Here is a 21,961-nt window from a genome sequence, read left to right on the forward strand (position 1 = left end):
TACTGTACGATCACAGTCTGGGATACAGAGACCCTGAAGTACTGTACGATCACAGTCTGTGATAGAGACCCTGCAGTACTGTACGATCACAGTCTGGGATACAGAGACCCTGCAGTACTGTACGATCACAGTCTGGGATACAGAGACCCTGGAGTACTGTACGATCACAGTCTGGGATAGAGAGACCCTGCAGTACTGTACGATCACAGTCTGGGATACAGAGAACCTGAAGTACTGTACGATCACAGTCTGGGATACAGAGGCCCTGCAGTACTGTACGATCACAGTCTGGGATAGAGACGCGGCAGTACTGTACGATCACAGTCTGGGATAGAGAGACCCTGGAGTATTGTACGATCACAGTCTGGGACACAGAGACCCTGCAGTACTGTACGATCACAGTCTGGGATACAGAGACCCTGCAGTACTGTACGATCACAGTCTGGGATACAGAGACCCTGCAGTACTGTACGATCACAGTCTGGGATAGAGAGACCCTGGAGTACTGTACGATCACAGTCTGGGATAGAGAGACCCTGGAGTACTGTACAATCACAGTCTGGGATAGAGACCCTGCAGTACTATACGATCACAGTCTGGGATAGAGACCCTGCAGTACTATACGATCACAGTCTGGTATACAGTGACCCTGGAGTACTGTACGATCACAGTCTGGGATAGAGAGACCCTGCAGTACTGTACGATCACAGTCTGGGATAGAGAGACCCTGCAGTACTGTACGATCACAGTCTGGGATACAGAGACCCTGCAGTACTGTACGATCACTGTCTGGGATACAGAGACCCTGGAGTACTGTACGATCACAGTCTGGGATGGAGAGACCCTGGAGTACTGTACGATCACAGTCTGGGATAGAGAGACCCTGGAGTACTGTACAATCACAGTCTGGGATAGAGACCCTGCAGTACTATACGATCACAGTCTGGGATAGAGAGACCCTGGAGTACTATACGATCACAGTCTGGGATAGAGAGACCCTGGAGTACTGTACGATCACAGTCTGGGATAGAGAGACCCTGCAGTACTGTACGATCACAGTCTGGGATAGAGACGCTGCAGTACTGTACGATCACAGTCTGGGATAGAGAGACCCTGCAGTACTGTACGAACACAGTCTGGGATAGAGAGACCCTGGAGTACTGTACGATCACAGTCTGGGATAGAGAGACCCTGGAGTACTGTACGATCACAGTCTGGGATAGAGACGCTGCAGTACTGTATGATCACAGTCTGGGATAGAGACCCTGCAGTACTGTACGATCACAGTCTGGGATACAGAGACCCTGGAATACTGTACGATCACAGTCTGGGATACAGAGACCCTGGAGTACTGTACGATCACAGTCTGGGATACAGAGACCCTGAAGTACTGTACGATCACAGTCTGGGATACAGAGACCCTGGAGTACTGTACGATCACAGTCTGGGACAGAGAGACCTTGGAGTACTGTACGATCACAGTCTGGGATACAGAGACCCTGAAGTACTGTACGATCACAGTCTGGGATACAGAGGCCCTGCAGTACTGTACGATCACAGTCTGGGATAGAGACGCTGCAGTACTGTACGATCACAGTCTGGGACAGAGTGACCCTGGAGCACTATACGATCACAGTATGGGATAGAGAGACCCTGGAGTACTGTACGATCACAGTCTGGGATACAGAGACCCTGAAGTACTGTACGATCACAGTCTGGGATACAGAGGCCCTGCAGTACTGTACGATCACAGTCTGGGATAGAGACGCTGCAGTACTGTACGATCACAGTCTGGAATAGAGAGACCCTGGAGTACTGTACGATCACTGTCTGGGATACAGAGACCCTGGAGTACTGTACGATCACAGTCTGGGATGGAGAGACCCTGGAGTACTGTACGATCACAGTCTGGGATAGAGAGACCCTGGAGTACTGTACAATCACAGTCTGGGATAGAGACCCTGCTGTACTATATGTTCACAGTCTGGGATAGAGACCCTGCAGTACTGTACGATCACAGTCTGGGATACAGAGACTCTGCAGTACTGTACGATCACAGTCTGGGATAGAGAGGCCCTGCAGTACTGTACGAACACAGTCTTGGATACACAGACCCTGCAGGACTGTACGATCACTGTCTGGGATAGAGAGACCCTGGAGTACTGTACGATCACAGTCTGGGATAGAGAGACCCTGGAGTACTGTACGATCACAGTCTGGGATAGAGACCCTGGAGTACTGTACGATCACAGTCTGGGATAGAGAGACCCTGGAGTACTGTACGATCACAGTCTGGGATACAGAGACCCTGCAGTACTGTACGATCACAGTCTGGGATACAGAGACCCTGCAGTACTGTACGATCACAGTCTGGGATAGAGAGACCCTGGAGTACTGTACGAACACAGTCTGGGATACAGAGACCCTGCAGTACTGTACGATCACTGTCTGGGATACAGAGACCCTGCAGTACTGTACGATCACAGTCTGGGATAGAGAGACCCTGGAGTACTGTACGATCACAGTCTGGGATGCAGAGTCCCTGCAGTACTGTACGAACACAGTCTGGGATACAGAGACCCTGCAGTACTGTACGATCACTGTCTGGGATACAGAGACCCTGCAGTACTGTACGATCACTGTCTGGGATACAGAGACCCTGGAGTACTGTACGATCACAGTCTGGGATAGAGAGACCCTGGAGTACTGTACGATCACCGTCTGGGATAGAGACCCTGGAGTACTGTACGATCACAGTCTGGGATAGAGAGACCCTGGAGTACTGTACGATCACAGTCTGGGATACAGAGACCCTGCAGTACTGTACGATCACAGTCTGGGATACAGAGACCCTGCAGTACTGTACGATCACTGTCTGGGATACAGAGACCCTGCAGTACTGTACGATCACTGTCTGGGATACAGAGACCCTGCAGTACTGTACGATCACTGTCTGGGATACAGAGACCCTGGAGTACTATACGATCACAGTCTGGGATAGAGACCCTGCAGTACTATACGATCACAGTCTGGTATACAGTGACCCTGGAGTACTGTACGATCACAGTCTGGGATAGAGAGACCCTGCAGTACTGTACGATCACAGTCTGGGATAGAGAGACCCTGCAGTACTGTACGATCACAGTCTGGGATACAGAGACCCTGCAGTACTGTACGATCACTGTCTGGGATACAGAGACCCTGGAGTACTGTACGATCACAGTCTGGGATGGAGAGACCCTGGAGTACTGTACGATCACAGTCTGGGATAGAGAGACCCTGGAGTACTGTACAATCACAGTCTGGGATAGAGACCCTGCAGTACTATACGATCACAGTCTGGGATAGAGAGACCCTGGAGTACTATACGATCACAGTCTGGGATAGAGAGACCCTGGAGTACTGTACGATCACAGTCTGGGATAGAGAGACCCTGCAGTACTGTACGATCACAGTCTGGGATAGAGACGCTGCAGTACTGTACGATCACAGTCTGGGATAGAGAGACCCTGCAGTACTGTACGAACACAGTCTGGGATAGAGAGACCCTGGAGTACTGTACGATCACAGTCTGGGATAGAGAGACCCTGGAGTACTGTACGATCACAGTCTGGGATAGAGACGCTGCAGTACTGTATGATCACAGTCTGGGATAGAGACCCTGCAGTACTGTACGATCACAGTCTGGGATACAGAGACCCTGGAATACTGTACGATCACAGTCTGGGATACAGAGACCCTGGAGTACTGTACGATCACAGTCTGGGATACAGAGACCCTGAAGTACTGTACGATCACAGTCTGGGATACAGAGACCCTGGAGTACTGTACGATCACAGTCTGGGACAGAGAGACCTTGGAGTACTGTACGATCACAGTCTGGGATACAGAGACCCTGAAGTACTGTACGATCACAGTCTGGGATACAGAGGCCCTGCAGTACTGTACGATCACAGTCTGGGATAGAGACGCTGCAGTACTGTACGATCACAGTCTGGGACAGAGTGACCCTGGAGCACTATACGATCACAGTATGGGATAGAGAGACCCTGGAGTACTGTACGATCACAGTCTGGGATACAGAGACCCTGAAGTACTGTACGATCACAGTCTGGGATACAGAGGCCCTGCAGTACTGTACGATCACAGTCTGGGATAGAGACGCTGCAGTACTGTACGATCACAGTCTGGAATAGAGAGACCCTGGAGTACTGTACGATCACTGTCTGGGATACAGAGACCCTGGAGTACTGTACGATCACAGTCTGGGATGGAGAGACCCTGGAGTACTGTACGATCACAGTCTGGGATAGAGAGACCCTGGAGTACTGTACAATCACAGTCTGGGATAGAGACCCTGCTGTACTATATGTTCACAGTCTGGGATAGAGACCCTGCAGTACTGTACGATCACAGTCTGGGATACAGAGACTCTGCAGTACTGTACGATCACAGTCTGGGATAGAGAGGCCCTGCAGTACTGTACGAACACAGTCTTGGATACACAGACCCTGCAGGACTGTACGATCACTGTCTGGGATAGAGAGACCCTGGAGTACTGTACGATCACAGTCTGGGATAGAGAGACCCTGGAGTACTGTACGATCACAGTCTGGGATAGAGACCCTGGAGTACTGTACGATCACAGTCTGGGATAGAGAGACCCTGGAGTACTGTACGATCACAGTCTGGGATACAGAGACCCTGCAGTACTGTACGATCACAGTCTGGGATACAGAGACCCTGCAGTACTGTACGATCACAGTCTGGGATAGAGAGACCCTGGAGTACTGTACGAACACAGTCTGGGATACAGAGACCCTGCAGTACTGTACGATCACTGTCTGGGATACAGAGACCCTGCAGTACTGTACGATCACAGTCTGGGATAGAGAGACCCTGGAGTACTGTACGATCACAGTCTGGGATGCAGAGTCCCTGCAGTACTGTACGAACACAGTCTGGGATACAGAGACCCTGCAGTACTGTACGATCACTGTCTGGGATACAGAGACCCTGCAGTACTGTACGATCACTGTCTGGGATACAGAGACCCTGGAGTACTGTACGATCACAGTCTGGGATAGAGAGACCCTGGAGTACTGTACGATCACAGTCTGGGATAGAGACCCTGGAGTACTGTACGATCACAGTCTGGGATAGAGAGACCCTGGAGTACTGTACGATCACAGTCTGGGATACAGAGACCCTGCAGTACTGTACGATCACAGTCTGGGATACAGAGACCCTGCAGTACTGTACGATCACTGTCTGGGATACAGAGACCCTGCAGTACTGTACGATCACTGTCTGGGATACAGAGACCCTGCAGTACTGTACGATCACTGTCTGGGATACAGAGACCCTGGAGTACTGTACGATCACAGTCTGGGATACAGAGACCCTGGAGTACTGTACGATCACAGTCTGGGATACAGAGACCCTGAAGTACTGTACGATCACAGTCTGAGATACAGAGACCCTGCAGTACTGTACGATCACTGTCTGGGATACAGAGACCCTGCAGTACTGTACGATCACAGTCTGGGATAAAGAGACCCTGCAGTACTGTACGATCACTGTCTGGGATACAGAGACCCTGGAGTACTGTACGATCACTGTCTGGGATACAGAGACCCTGGAGTACTGTACGATCACGGTCTGGGATAGAGACCCTGCAGTACTGTACGATCACAGTCTGGGATACAGAGACCCTGCAGTACTGTACGATCACAGTCTGGGATACAGAGACCCTGGAGTACTGTACGATCACGGTCTGGGATACAGAGACCCTGGAGTACTGTACGATCACGGTCTGGGATACAGAGACCCTGGAGTACTGTACAATCACAGTCTGGGATACAGAGACCCTGGAGTACTGTACGATCACAGTCTGGGATACAGAGTCCCTGGAGTACTGTACGATCACAGTCTGGGATACAGAGACCCTGAAGTACTGTACGATCACAGTCTGTGATAGAGACCCTGCAGTACTGTACGATCACAGTCTGGGATACAGAGACCCTGCAGTACTGTACGATCACAGTCTGGGATACAGAGAACCTGAGGTACTGTACAATCACAGTCTGGGATACAGAGGCCCTGCAGTACTGTACGATCACAGTCTGGGATAGAGACGCTGCAGTACTGTACGATCACAGTCTGGGATAGAGAGACCCTGGAGTACTGTACGATCACAGTCTGGGACACAGAGACCCTGCAGTACTGTACGATCACAGTCTGGGATACAGAGACCCTGCAGTACTGTACGATCACAGTCTGGGATACAGAGACCCTGCAGTACTGTACGATCACAGTCTGGGATAGAGAGACCCTGGAGTACTGTACGATAGTCTGGGATAGAGAGACCCTGGAGTACTGTACAATCACAGTCTGGGATAGAGACCCTGCAGTACTAGACGATCACAGTCTGGGATAGAGACCCTGCAGTACTATACGATCACAGTCTGGTATACAGTGACCCTGGAGTACTGTACGATCACAGTCTGGGATAGAGAGACCCTGCAGTACTGTACGATCACAGTCTGGGATACAGAGACCCTGCAGTACTGTACGATCACTGTCTGGGATACAGAGACCCTGGAGTACTGTACGATCACAGTCTGGGATGGAGAGACCCTGGAGTACTGTACGATCACAGTCTGGGATAGAGAGACCCTGGAGTACTGTACAATCACAGTCTGGGATAGAGACCATGCAGTACTATACGATCACAGACTGGGATAGAGAGACCCTGGAGTACTATACGATCACAGTCTGGGATAGAGAGACCCTGGAGTACTGTACGATCACAGTCTGGGATAGAGAGACCCTGCAGTACTGTACGATCACAGTCTGGGATAGAGACGCTGCAGTACTGTACGATCACAGTCTGGGATAGAGACCCTGCAGTACTGTACGATCACAGTCTGGGATAGAGACCCTGGAGTACTGTACGATCACAGTCTGGGATACAGAGACCCTGGAGTACTGTACGATCACAGTCTGGGATACAGAGACCCTGGAGTACTGTACGATCACAGTCTGGGATACAGAGACCCTGGAGTACTGTACGATCACAGTCTGGGACAGAGAGACCTTGGAGTACTGTACGATCACAGTCTGGGATACAGAGACCCTGAAGTACTGTACGATCACAGTCTGGGATACAGAGGCCCTGCAGTACTGTACGATCACAGTCTGGGATAGAGACGCTGCAGTAGTGTACGATCACAGTCTGGGACAGAGTGACCCTGGAGCACTGTACGATCACAGTATGGGATAGAGAGACCCTGGAGTACTGTACGATCACAGTCTGGGATACAGAGACCCTGAAGTACTGTACGATCACAGTCTGGGATACAGAGGCCCTGCAGTACTGTACGATCACAGTCTGGGATAGAGACGCTGCAGTACTGTACGATCACAGTCTGGGATAGAGAGACCCTGGAGTACTGTACGATCACAGTCTGGGATACAGAGACCCTGCAGTACTGTACGATCACTGCTGGGATACAGAGACCCTGGAGTACTGTACGATCACAGTCTGGGATGGAGAGACCCTGGAGTACTGTACGATCACAGTCTGGGATAGAGAGACCCGGGAGTACTGTACAATCACAGTCTGGGATAGAGACCCTGCAGTACTATATGATCACAGTCTGGGATAGAGACCCTGCAGTACTATACGATCACAGTCTGGGATAGAGAGACCCTGGAGTACTATACGATCACAGTCTGGGATAGAGAGACCCTGGAGTACTGTACGATCACAGTCTGGGATAGAGAGACCCTGCAGTACTGTACGATCACAGTCGGGGATAGAGACGCTGCAGTACTGTACGATCACAGTCTGGGATAGAGAGACCCTGCAGTACTGTACGAACACAGTCTGGGATAGAGAGACCCTGGAGTACTGTACGATAACAGTCTGGGATAGAGAGACCCTGGAGTACTGTACGATCACAGTCTGGGATAGAGACTCTGCAGTACTGTATGATCACAGTCTGGGATAGAGACCCTGCAGTACTGTACGATCACAGTCTGGGATACAGAGACCCTGGAGTACTGTACGATCACAGTCTAGGATACAGAGACCCTGAAGTACTGTACGATCACAGTCTGGGATACAGAGACCCTGGAGTACTGTACGATCACAGTCTGGGATAGAGAGACCTTGGAGTACTGTACGATCACAGTCTGGGATACAGAGACCCTGAAGTACTGTACGATCACAGTCTGGGATACAGAGGCCCTGCAGTACTGTACGATCACAGTCTGGGATAGAGACGCTGCAGTACTGTACGATCACAGTCTGGGACAGAGTGACCCTGGAGTACTGTACGATCACAGTATGGGATAGAGAGACCCTGGAGTACTGTACGATCACAGTCTGGGATACAGAGACCCTGAAGTACTGTACGATCACAGTCTGGGATACAGAGGCCCTGCAGTACTGTACGATCACAGTCTGGGATAGAGACGCTGCAGTACTGTACGATCACAGTCTGGGATAGAGAGACCCTGGAGTACTGTACAATCACAGTCTGGGATAGAGACCCTGCAGTACTATACGATCACAGTCTGGGATAGAGAGACCCTGGAGTACTATACGATCACAGTCTGGGATAGAGAGACCCTGGAGTACTGTACGATCACAGTCTGGGATAGAGAGACCCTGGAGTACTATACGATCACAGTCTGGGATAGAGAGACCCTGCAGTACTGTACGATCACAGTCTGGGATAGAGAGACCCTACAGTACTGTACGATCACAGTCTGGGATAGAGACCCTGCAGTATTGTACGATCACAGTCTGGGATAGAGAGACCCTGGAGTACTGTACGATCACAGTCTGGGATACAGAGACCCTGAAGTACTGTACGATCACAGTCTGGGATACAGAGGCCCTGCAGTATTGTACGATCACAGTCTGGGATAGAGACGCTGCAGTACTGTACGATCACAGTCTGGGATAGAGAGATGCTGGAGTACTGTACGATCACAGTCTGGGACACAGAGACCCTGCAGTACTGTACGATCACAGTCTGGGATACAGAGACCCTGCAGTACTGTACGATCACAGTCTGGGATAGAGAGACCCTGGAGTAGTGTACGATCACAGTCTGGGATAGAGAGACCCTGCAGTACTGTACGATCACAGTCTGGGATAGAGAGACGCTGGAGTACTGTACGATCACAGTCTGGGATACAGAGACCCTGCAGTACTGTACGATCACAGTCTGGGATACAGAGACCCTGCAGTACTGTACGATCACAGTCTGGGGTACAGAGACTCTGCAGTACTGTACGATCACAGTCTGGGATAGAGAGACCCTGGAGTACTGTACGATCACAGTCTGGGATAGAGACGCTGCAGTACTGTACGATCACGGTCTGGGATAGAGACCCTGCAGTACTGTACGATCACGGTCTGGGATACAGAGACCCTGGAGTACTGTACGATCACGGTCTGGGATACAGAGACCCTGGAGTACTGTACGATCACAGTCTGGGATACAGAGACCCTGGAGTACTGTACGATCACAGTCTGGGATACAGAGTCCCTGGAGTACTGTACGATCACAGTCTGGGATACAGAGACCCTGAAGTACTGTACGATCACAGTCTGTGATAGAGACCCTGCAGTACTGTACGATCACAGTCTGGGATACAGAGACCCTGCAGTACTGTACGATCACAGTCTGGGATACAGAGACCCTGGAGTACTGTACGATCACAGTCTGGGATAGAGAGACCCTGCAGTACTGTACGATCACAGTCTGGGATACAGAGAACCTGAAGTACTGTACGATCACAGTCTGGGATACAGAGGCCCTGCAGTACTGTACGATCACAGTCTGGGATAGAGACGCGGCAGTACTGTACGATCACAGTCTGGGATAGAGAGACCCTGGAGTATTGTACGATCACAGTCTGGGACACAGAGACCCTGCAGTACTGTACGATCACAGTCTGGGATACAGAGACCCTGCAGTACTGTACGATCACAGTCTGGGATACAGAGACCCTGCAGTACTGTACGATCACAGTCTGGGATAGAGAGACCCTGGAGTACTGTACGATCACAGTCTGGGATAGAGAGACCCTGGAGTACTGTACAATCACAGTCTGGGATAGAGACCCTGCAGTACTATACGATCACAGTCTGGGATAGAGACCCTGCAGTACTATACGATCACAGTCTGGTATACAGTGACCCTGGAGTACTGTACGATCACAGTCTGGGATAGAGAGACCCTGCAGTACTGTACGATCACAGTCTGGGATAGAGAGACCCTGCAGTACTGTACGATCACAGTCTGGGATACAGAGACCCTGCAGTACTGTACGATCACTGTCTGGGATACAGAGACCCTGGAGTACTGTACGATCACAGTCTGGGATGGAGAGACCCTGGAGTACTGTACGATCACAGTCTGGGATAGAGAGACCCTGGAGTACTGTACAATCACAGTCTGGGATAGAGACCCTGCAGTACTATACGATCACAGTCTGGGATAGAGAGACCCTGGAGTACTATACGATCACAGTCTGGGATAGAGAGACCCTGGAGTACTGTACGATCACAGTCTGGGATAGAGAGACCCTGCAGTACTGTACGATCACAGTCTGGGATAGAGACGCTGCAGTACTGTACGATCACAGTCTGGGATAGAGAGACCCTGCAGTACTGTACGAACACAGTCTGGGATAGAGAGACCCTGGAGTACTGTACGATCACAGTCTGGGATAGAGAGACCCTGGAGTACTGTACGATCACAGTCTGGGATAGAGACGCTGCAGTACTGTATGATCACAGTCTGGGATAGAGACCCTGCAGTACTGTACGATCACAGTCTGGGATACAGAGACCCTGGAATACTGTACGATCACAGTCTGGGATACAGAGACCCTGGAGTACTGTACGATCACAGTCTGGGATACAGAGACCCTGAAGTACTGTACGATCACAGTCTGGGATACAGAGACCCTGGAGTACTGTACGATCACAGTCTGGGACAGAGAGACCTTGGAGTACTGTACGATCACAGTCTGGGATACAGAGACCCTGAAGTACTGTACGATCACAGTCTGGGATACAGAGGCCCTGCAGTACTGTACGATCACAGTCTGGGATAGAGACGCTGCAGTACTGTACGATCACAGTCTGGGACAGAGTGACCCTGGAGCACTGTACGATCACAGTATGGGATAGAGAGACCCTGGAGTACTGTACGATCACAGTCTGGGATACAGAGACCCTGAAGTACTGTACGATCACAGTCTGGGATACAGAGGCCCTGCAGTACTGTACGATCACAGTCTGGGATAGAGACGCTGCAGTACTGTACGATCACAGTCTGGAATAGAGAGACCCTGGAGTACTGTACGATCACTGTCTGGGATACAGAGACCCTGGAGTACTGTACGATCACAGTCTGGGATGGAGAGACCCTGGAGTACTGTACGATCACAGTCTGGGATAGAGAGACCCTGGAGTACTGTACAATCACAGTCTGGGATAGAGACCCTGCTGTACTATATGTTCACAGTCTGGGATAGAGACCCTGCAGTACTATACGATCACAGTCTGGGATAGAGAGACCCTGGAGTACTATACGATCACAGTCTGGGATAGAAAGACCCTGGAGTACTGTACGATCACAGTCTGGGATAGAGAGACCCTGCAGTACTGTACGATCACAGTCTGGGATAGAGACGCTGCAGTACTGTACGATCACAGTCTGGGATAGAGAGACCCTGCAGTACTGTACGAACACAGTCTGGGATAGAGAGACCCTGGAGTACTGTACGATCACAGTCTGGGATAGAGACGCTGCACTACTGTATGATCACAGTCTGGGATAGAGACCCTGCAGTACTGTACGATCACAGTCTGGGATACAGAGACCCTGGAGTACTGTACGATCACAGTCTGGGATACAGAGACCCTGGAGTACTGTACGATCACAGTCTGGGATACAGAGACCCTGAAGTACTGTACGATCACAGTCTGGGATACAGAGACCCTGGAGTACTGTACGATCACAGTCTGGGATCGAGAGACCTTGGAGTACTGTACGATCACAGTCTGGGATACAGAGACCCTGAAGTACTGTACGATCACAGTCTGGGATACAGAGGCCCTGCAGTACTGTACGATCACAGTCTGGGATAGAGACGCTGCAGTACTGTACGATCACAGTCTGGGACAGAGTGACCCTGGAGTACTGTACGATCACAGTATGGGATAGAGAGACCCTGGAGTACTGTACGATCACAGTCTGGGATACAGAGACCCTGAAGTACTGTACGATCACAGTCTGGGATACAGAGGCCCTGCAGTACTGTACGATCACAGTCTGGGATAGAGACGCTGCAGTACTGTACGATCACAGTCTGGGATAGAGAGACCCTGGAGTACTGTACAATCACAGTCTGGGATAGAGACCCTGCAGTACTATACGATCACAGTCTGGGATAGAGAGACCCTGGAGTACTATACGATCACAGTCTGGGATAGAGAGACCCTGGAGTACTGTACGATCACAGTCTGGGATAGAGAGACCCTGGAGTACTATACGATCACAGTCTGGGATAGAGAGACCCTGGAGTACTGTACGATCACAGTCTGGGATAGAGAGACCCTGCAGTACTGTACGATCACAGTCTGGGATAGAGACGCTGCAGTACTGTACGATCACAGTCTGGGATAGAGAGACCCTGCAGTACTGTACGATCACAGTCTGGGATAGAGACCCTGCAGTACTGTACGATCACGGTCTGGGATACAGAGTCCCTGCAGTACTGTACGATCACAGTCTGGGATACAGAGTCCCTGCAGTACGGTACGAACATGGTCTTGGATACAGAGACCCTGCAGTACTGTACGATCACAGTCTGGGATACAGAGACCCTGCAGTACTATAGGATCACAGTCTGGGATACAGAGACCCGGCAGTACTGTACGATCACAGTCTGGGATAGAGAGACCCTGGAGTACTGTACGATCACAGTCTGGGATAGAGAGACACTGGAGTACTGTACGATCACAGTCTGGGATAGAGAGACCCTGGAGTACTGTACGATCACAGTGTGGGATAGAGAGACCCTGGAGTACTGTACGATCACAGTCTGGGATAGAGAGACCCTGGAGTACTGTACGATCACAGTCTGGGATAGAGAGACCCTGGAGTACTGTACGATCACAGTCTGGGATAGAGAGACCCTGGAGTACTGTACGATCACAGTATGGGACACAGAGACCCTGAAGTACTGTACGATCACAGTCTTGGATACAGAGACCCTGCAGTACTGTACGATCACAGTCTTGGATAGAGAGACCCTGCAGTACTGTACGATCACAGTCTTGGATAGAGAGACCCTGCAGTACTGTACGATCACAGTCTGGGATACAGAGGCCCTGCAGTACTGTACGATCACAGTCTGGGATAGAGAGACCCTGGAGGACTGTACGATCACAGTCTGGGATACAGAGGCCCTGCAGTACTGTACGATCACAGTCTGGGATACAGAGACTCTGCAGTACTGTACGATCACAGTCTGGGATACAGAGACTCTGCAGTACTGTACGATCACAGTCTGGGATAGAGAGGCCCTGCAGTACTGTACGAACACAGTCTTGGATACACAGACCCTGCAGGACTGTACGATCACTGTCTGGGATAGAGAGACCCTGGAGTACTGTACGATCACAGTCTGGGATAGAGAGACCCTGGAGTACTGTACGATCACAGTCTGGGATAGAGACCCTGGAGTACTGTACGATCACAGTCTGGGATAGAGAGACCCTGGAGTACTGTACGATCACAGTCTGGGATACAGAGACCCTGCAGTACTGTACGATCACAGTCTGGGATACAGAGACCCTGCAGTACTGTACGATCACAGTCTGGGATAGAGAGACCCTGGAGTACTGTACGAACACAGTCTGGGATACAGAGACCCTGCAGTACTGTACGATCACTGTCTGGGATACAGAGACCCTGCAGTACTGTACGATCACAGTCTGGGATAGAGAGACCCTGGAGTACTGTACGATCACAGTCTGGGATGCAGAGTCCCTGCAGTACTGTACGAACACAGTCTGGGATACAGAGACCCTGCAGTACTGTACGATCACTGTCTGGGATACAGAGACCCTGCAGTACTGTACGATCACTGTCTGGGATACAGAGACCCTGGAGTACTGTACGATCACAGTCTGGGATAGAGAGACCCTGGAGTACTGTACGATCACAGTCTGGGATAGAGACCCTGGAGTACTGTACGATCACAGTCTGGGATAGAGAGACCCTGGAGTACTGTACGATCACAGTCTGGGATAATGACCCTGCAGTACTATACGATCACAGTCTGGGATACAGAGACCCTGCAGTACTGTACGATCACAGTCTGGGATACAGAGACCCTGCAATACTGTACGATCACAGTCTGGGATAGAGAGACCCTGCAGTACTGTACGATCACAGTCTGGGATAGAGACCCTGGAGTACTGTACGATCACGGTCTGGGATACATAGACACTGCAGTACTGTACGATCACTGTCTGGGATACAGAGACCCTGCAGTACTGTACGATCACTGTCTGGGATACAGAGGCCCTGCAGTACTGTACGATCACTGTCTGGGATACAGAGGCCCTGCAGTACTGTATGATCACAGTCTGGGATAGAGACCCTGCAGTACTGTACGATCACAGTCTGGGATAGAGACCCTGCAGTACTGTACAATCACAGTCTGGGATACATAGACCCTGCAATACTGTACGATCACTGTCTGGGATACAGAGGCCCTGCAGTACTGTACGATCACAGTCCGGGATGGAGAGACCCTGGAGTATTGTACGATCACAGTCTGGGATAGAGAGACCCTGGAGTACTGTACAATCACAGTCTGGGATAGAGACCCTGCAGTACTATACAATCACAGTCTGGGATAGAGACCCTGCAGTACTATACGATCACAGTCTGGGATAGAGAGACCCTGGAGTACTGTACGATCACTGTCTGGGATAGAGACGCTGCAGTACTGTACGATCACAGTCTGGGATACAGAGGCCCTGCAGTACTGTACGATCACAGTCTGGGATAGAGACGCTGCAGTACTGTACGATCACAGTCTGGGATAGAGAGACCCTGGAGTACTGTACAATCACAGTCTGGGATAGAGACCCTGCAGTACTATACGATCACAGTCTGGGATAGAGAGACCCTGGAGTACTATACGATCACAGTCTGGGATAGAGAGACCCTGGAGTACTGTACGATCACAGTCTGGGATAGAGAGACCCTGGAGTACTATACGATCACAGTCTGGGATAGAGAGACCCTGGAGTACTGTACGATCACAGTCTGGGATAGAGAGACCCTGCAGTACTGTACGATCACAGTCTGGGATAGAGACGCTGCAGTACTGTACGATCACAGTCTGGGATAGAGAGACCCTGCAGTACTGTACGATCACAGTCTCGGATAGAGACCCTGCAGTACTGTACGATCACGGTCTGGGATACAGAGTCCCTGCAGTACTGTACGATCACAGTCTGGGATACAGAGTCCCTGCAGTACGGTACGAACATGGTCTTGGATACAGAGACCCTGCAGTACTGTACGATCACAGTCTGGGATACAGAGACCCTGCAGTACTATAGGATCACAGTCTGGGATACAGAGACCCGGCAGTACTGTACGATCACAGTCTGGGATAGAGAGACCCTGGAGTACTGTACGATCACAGTCTGGGATAGAGAGACACTGGAGTACTGTACGATCACAGTCTGGGATAGAGAGACCCTGGAGTACTGTACGATCACAGTGTGGGATAGAGAGACCCTGGAGTACTGTACGATCACAGTCTGGGATAGAGAGACCCTGGAGTACTGTACGATCACAGTCTGGGATAGAGAGACCCTGGAGTACTGTACGATCACAGTCTGGGATAGAGAGACCCTGGAGTACTGTACGATCACAGTATGGGACACAGAGACCCTGAAGTACTGTACGATCACAGTCTTGGATACAGAGACCCTGCAGTACTGTACGATCACAGTCTTGGATAGAGAGACCCTGCAGTACTGTACGATCACAGTCTTGGATAGAGAGACCCTGCAGTACTGTACGATCACAGTCTGGGATACAGAGGCCCTGCAGTACTGTACGATCACAGTCTGGGATAGAGAGACCCTGGAGGACTGTACGATCACAGTCTGGGATACAGAGGCCCTGCAGTACTGTACGATCACAGTCTGGGATACAGAGACTCTGCAGTACTGTACGATCACAGTCTGGGATACAGAGACTCTGCAGTACTGTACGATCACAGTCTGGGATAGAGAGGCCCTGCAGTACTGTACGAACACAGTCTTGGATACACAGACCCTGCAGGACTGTACGATCACTGTCTGGGATAGAGAGACCCTGGAGTACTGTACGATCACAGTCTGGGATAGAGAGACCCTGGAGTACTGTACGATCACAGTCTGGGATAGAGACCCTGGAGTACTGTACGATCACAGTCTGGGATAGAGAGACCCTGGAGTACTGTACGATCACAGTCTGGGATACAGAGACCCTGCAGTACTGTACGATCACAGTCTGGGATACAGAGACCCTGCAGTACTGTACGATCACAGTCTGGGATAGAGAGACCCTGGAGTACTGTACGAACACAGTCTGGGATACAGAGACCCTGCAGTACTGTACGATCACTGTCTGGGATACAGAGACCCTGCAGTACTGTACGATCACAGTCTGGGATAGAGAGACCCTGGAGTACTGTACGATCACAGTCTGGGATGCAGAGTCCCTGCAGTACTGTACGAACACAGTCTGGGATACAGAGACCCTGCAGTACTGTACGATCACTGTCTGGGATACAGAGACCCTGCAGTACTGTACGATCACTGTCTGGGATACAGAGACCCTGGAGTACTGTACGATCACAGTCTGGGATAGAGAGACCCTGGAGTACTGTACGATCACAGTCTGGGATAGAGACCCTGGAGTACTGTACGATCACAGTCTGGGATAGAGAGACCCTGGAGTACTGTACGATCACAGTCTGGGATAATGACCCTGCAGTACTATACGATCACAGTCTGGGATACAGAGACCCTGCAGTACTGTACGATCACAGTCTGGGATACAGAGACCCTGCAATACTGTACGATCACAGTCTGGGATAGAGAGACCCTGCAGTACTGTACGATCACAGTCTGGGATAGAGACCCTGGAGTACTGTACGATCACGGTCTGGGATACATAGACACTGCAGTACTGTACGATCACTGTCTGGGATACAGAGACCCTGCAGTACTGTACGATCACTGTCTGGGATACAGAGGCCCTGCAGTACTGTACGATCACTGTCTGGGATACAGAGGCCCTGCAGTACTGTATGATCACAGTCTGGGATAGAGACCCTGCAGTACTGTACGATCACAGTCTGGGATAGAGACCCTGCAGTACTGTACAATCACAGTCTGGGATACATAGACCCTGCAATACTGTACGATCACTGTCTGGGATACAGAGGCCCTGCAGTACTGTACGATCACAGTCTGGGATGGAGAGACCCTGGAGTATTGTACGATCACAGTCTGGGATAGAGAGACCCTGGAGTACTGTACAATCACAGTCTGGGATAGAGACCCTGCAGTACTATACAATCACAGTCTGGGATAGAGACCCTGCAGTACTATACGATCACAGTCTGGGATAGAGAGACCCTGGAGTACTGTACGATCACTGTCTGGGATAGAGAGACCCTGCAGTACTGTACGATCACAGTCTGGGATACAGAGACCCTGAAGTATTGTACGATCACAGTCTGGGATAGAGAGAACCTGGAGTACTGTACGATCACAGTCTGGGATACAGAGACCCTGGAGTACTGTACGATCACAGTCTGGGATACAGAGACCCTGGAGTACTGTACGATCACAGTCTGGGATACAGAGACCCTGGAGTACTGTACGATCACAGTCTGGGATACAGAGCCCCTGGAGTACTGTACGATCACAGTCTGGGATACAGAGACCCTGCAGTACTGTACGATCACAGTCTGGGATACAGAGGCCCTGCAGTACTGTACGATCACAGTCTGGGACACAGAGACCCTGCAGTACTGTACGATCACAGTCTGGGATACAAATTCAAATTTAATTATCATTCATCCACACGTAAATATATCCAAACAAAACAGTGTTCCTCTGGGGCCAAAGTGCAAAACATACACAGCTCATTCAAAATAGCAAGTTTAAAAAACTTAGTCACAGAAAGAAAAATCACATATTTTTACTGACCCTGAGCACCATGCCCTGAAAACTGAATGTACCCTTTCCCAGCCGCGCAATCCAGCCTCTCTTTCCACCCATTGTAACCTTGTCACACTGCCTCCAGGCTGCAGAAGCAGGCAAGATCACTGTTTGAGGCCATGCAACTCCCACACTGCCTGACTTACCACCAAACAAGGGAAACAAGCCGGTGACATCTTACATTATTCAGATTATTGTCATTTATAAACCACAAATACAATGCAGTTAAAAAATGAGACAACGTTCTCCGGAATGATATCACAAAAAAGCACAAAACAGACCACACAAGAAAAACCACATAACATTTGGTAATCCCCAATCCAGAGTCCGGAGAGGCTGCTGCGTGTCGATATCGCGCTACCGTCTTAGCACGTTCCCCAGAAAGGAACTACAAACCCATCAGACAAACCTAAAGCTACAAGACCTACACAAAACCACATAGTTACATATAGTTGTAGTTAACATATAGTTTCAACAGTGCAGACAATACCATAATTAATAAAATACTAACTGACAAAGACAACATAATTATAACACATAGTTTCAACAGTGCAAAGCACTACCGTAATCTGATAAAGAGCAGTTCATGGCACGGTTTAAAAGATAGTCTCAAAGTCCCGACAGCCCATCATCTCACGCAGACGGTAGAAGGAAGAAAAACTCTTCCTGCCATGAACCTCCAGCGCCGCAGCTTACCGATACAGCACTCTGGGAGCCCCAAACACAGCCAACTCTGACTCTGTCCGAAAACTTCGAGCCTCCGACCAGCCCTCCGACACCGAGCACCATCTCTGCCGAGCACTTCGACCCCGGCACCAGCCGCCAAGCAACAGGCAAAGCCGAGGATTCGGGGCCACATAGCGCATGCAACTGACACTAGTTAGAAACTGTTTGGCAACAGACTCCTGTCCCAAATAAGCGGCATAGGGTCTCAAATAAACAAAGGGAATCCCAGCTATTTTCTACATTAGTTTTTGTTCATTCAGAGTTATCCCAAATAAGCGATTGCCCGATTAACTGATGGCCAAGTTAATCAGAATCAACCGTATATAAGACAGTGAACAGAACAACCAGAGATCCGAAACAAGATGTCACTTACTTCCATTTTGCGTTAAACCCAAACTGTAAGGCAGTGAATAAACAACAGTCACTCATTTACTCCAGAGGAGGCTTCAGCTACTCTTCAGTTAAAGTGTCACGTTACATTCCTGTCAGTTTTGCTCACCTCAGTGAGTAAGAGGGGGATGAGTGGTGGTGTGTAGGTCGTTGTGGGTGAGGGGTGTGTAGGTGTGGTGTGGATTGAGGAGGGTGTGTAGGTGGGGTGTGGATTGAGGAGGGTGTGTAGGTGGGGAGTGGATTGAGGAGGGTGTGTAGGTGGGGTATGGATTGAGGAGGGTGTGTAGGTGTGGTGTGGATTGAGGAGGGTGTGTAGGTGGGGAGTGGATTGAGGAGGGTGTGTAGGTGTGGTGTGGATTGAGGAGGGTGTGTAGGTGTGGTGTGGATTGAGGAGGGTGTGTAGGTGGGGTGTGGATTGAGGAGGGTGTGTAGGTGGGGAGTGGATTGAGGAGGGTGTGTAGGTGGGGTGTGGATTGAGGAGGGTGTGTAGGTGGGGAGTGGATTGAGGAGAGTGTGTAGGTGGGTGTGGATTGAGGAGGGTGTGTAGGTGTGGTGTGGATTGAAGAGGGTGTGTAGGTGGGGTGTGGATTGAGGAGGGTGTGTAGGTGGGGTGTGGATTGAGGAGGGTGTGTAGGTGGGGTGTGGATTGAGGAGGGTGTGTAGGTGGAGTGTGGATTGAGGAGGGTGTGTAGGTGGGGAGTGGACTGAGGAGGGTGTGTAGGTGTGGTGTGGATTGAGGAGGGTGTGTAGGTGGGGAGTGGATTGAGGAGGGTGTGTAGGTGGGGAGTGGATTGAGGAGGGTGTGTAGGTGTGGTGTGGATTGAGGAGGGTGTGTAGGTGTGGTGTGGATTGAGGAGGGTGTGTAGGTGGGGTGTGGATTGAGGAGGGTGTGTAGGTGGGGAGTGGATTGAGGAGGGTGTGTAGGTGGGGTGTGGATTGAGGAGGGTGTGTAGGTGGGGAGTGGATTGAGGAGAGTGTGTAGGTGGGTGTGGATTGAAGAGGGTGTGTAGGTGGGGTGTGGATTGAGGAGGTTGTGTAGGTGAGGGGTATGTGGCGTGTTTGGTTGCTGTGGGTGAGGTGGAGTGTTTTTGTGTGGTGAGGGGGTGTCCGGATGGTGGAGGAGGGTCAAGCAGTGTTGTGTGAAGGCTGGAGAGGAAATCTCGACCCAGTTTTCCAGTTGTCCATCTGCTTCCCACCTGCAGACCCCGGAGCGGCCGCGCACTCGCCCCTGGCCGACCTCAGTCACGTACCTAGTCTCAAATCCGCTTGGAGTCGGAGTCGGAGTCGGGCCGCTGCGTGTAGAGGAAGACGAGGATGAGGGTGAGGAGCAGCAACAGGAGCAGGAGGAACGGGACCAACTCTATCATCGAGTGCAGGTGTGGGATGGGCATCGCTGGCTGGGCACTGCCCGGTCCCGGCACACCTGTGGGCAAAGGGACGCAGATCTACGTGCACCCTTAGGCGCTCGGAACTGCGGTCCCGGGACACCTATGGGGCGTTGGAGAACGAGTCACTCTCCAGTGCCCGGCCTAGGCCACCGCTTCCTCCTCGTCATTTCCTTACACGTGAAAGTCCGCTGGACTCCCCCAGCTGTGTCCAGCCCCTCTCCCCGCCCCTGCCCCAGCACAGCCCCCCGACCGGACCAGCACTCTTCCCGTCTCCCCGCCCCTGTCCCAGACGCGGGCGCCTGGTGCTCCCGAATCAAGTTGGACAAGGAAGTGAAATCGATGCGGGAGAGTCCGCTGTGTGTATACACAACAGGCTGCGGGAATGTCGCGCACAGGAAGATCCCGCAGCGCTGGTAGGGAGGGGAAAGGACGGCCTGAGAATTGGTGCCGGGGTTTCAATTACATTCCTTTCATAAAGGGGTCAAATCCAACAGCACAATACTCTGAACCCTCCAGCGTAAACAGCAGAAACACCGGGTTAACACACAGGCTTGCTCGTCCAGCATTTAGTCAAACCCCTACAGCGCCCAACGTCCTCAGGAAGTAAATGTATCTGTGAATGGCAAAATTTGTTATTACTGTGACAGCTACCGAGGCTCAGCGAAAAACTGTGATGAACCTTATTCATACAGGTTATTTCATTACCTCACAAAGTACGCTGCAGATGCTGTGATACCATAGGGTCTTTTAGATAGGCTCATGAAGTTTACTGGGCTATGAGATAGGGAAATTCCAAGCAGTTTCTAGAGTCCTGACGAAGGGTCTCGGCCCGAAACGTGCCCGAACTGCTGAGTTCCTCCTGCGTGTTGATTTCATTACATCAGTGCTTTGAAGTACAAGGAGAAAAATAACAGGATGCAGAGTAAAGTGTTACAGAGAGTGCAAATCAAACAGACAATAGGTGCAAGGCCATAATGAGGTAGGTCTGAAGCTGTGTCCGCCTTTTAACAGAAGCTGTCCTTGAGTCTGAACATAGAAATGGACAGCACGTTACAGGCCCTTCGGCCCACATTGTTGTGCCGACCATGTAACCTACTCTAGAAACTGCCTAGAATTT

At 50.9% G+C, this 21,961-nt stretch overlaps 1 protein-coding gene across 1 annotated transcript in view; it reads right to left on the reverse strand.

Moving 5' to 3' along the window:
• Positions 1-21,038, reverse strand: part of mif4gdb (MIF4G domain containing b) — a 169,692-nt gene extending 148,654 nt beyond the window's left edge. The window contains exon 1 of the mRNA XM_073026682.1: positions 20,707-21,038. The gene's annotated coding sequence lies outside the window, so the exon portion shown is untranslated. The remainder of the gene's footprint in view (positions 1-20,706) is intronic.
• Positions 21,039-21,961: the final 923 nt, after the last annotated feature.

This window comes from Hemitrygon akajei, chromosome 22, assembly GCF_048418815.1.
Source record: "Hemitrygon akajei chromosome 22, sHemAka1.3, whole genome shotgun sequence".
Lineage (NCBI taxonomy): Eukaryota > Metazoa > Chordata > Chondrichthyes > Myliobatiformes > Dasyatidae > Hemitrygon > Hemitrygon akajei.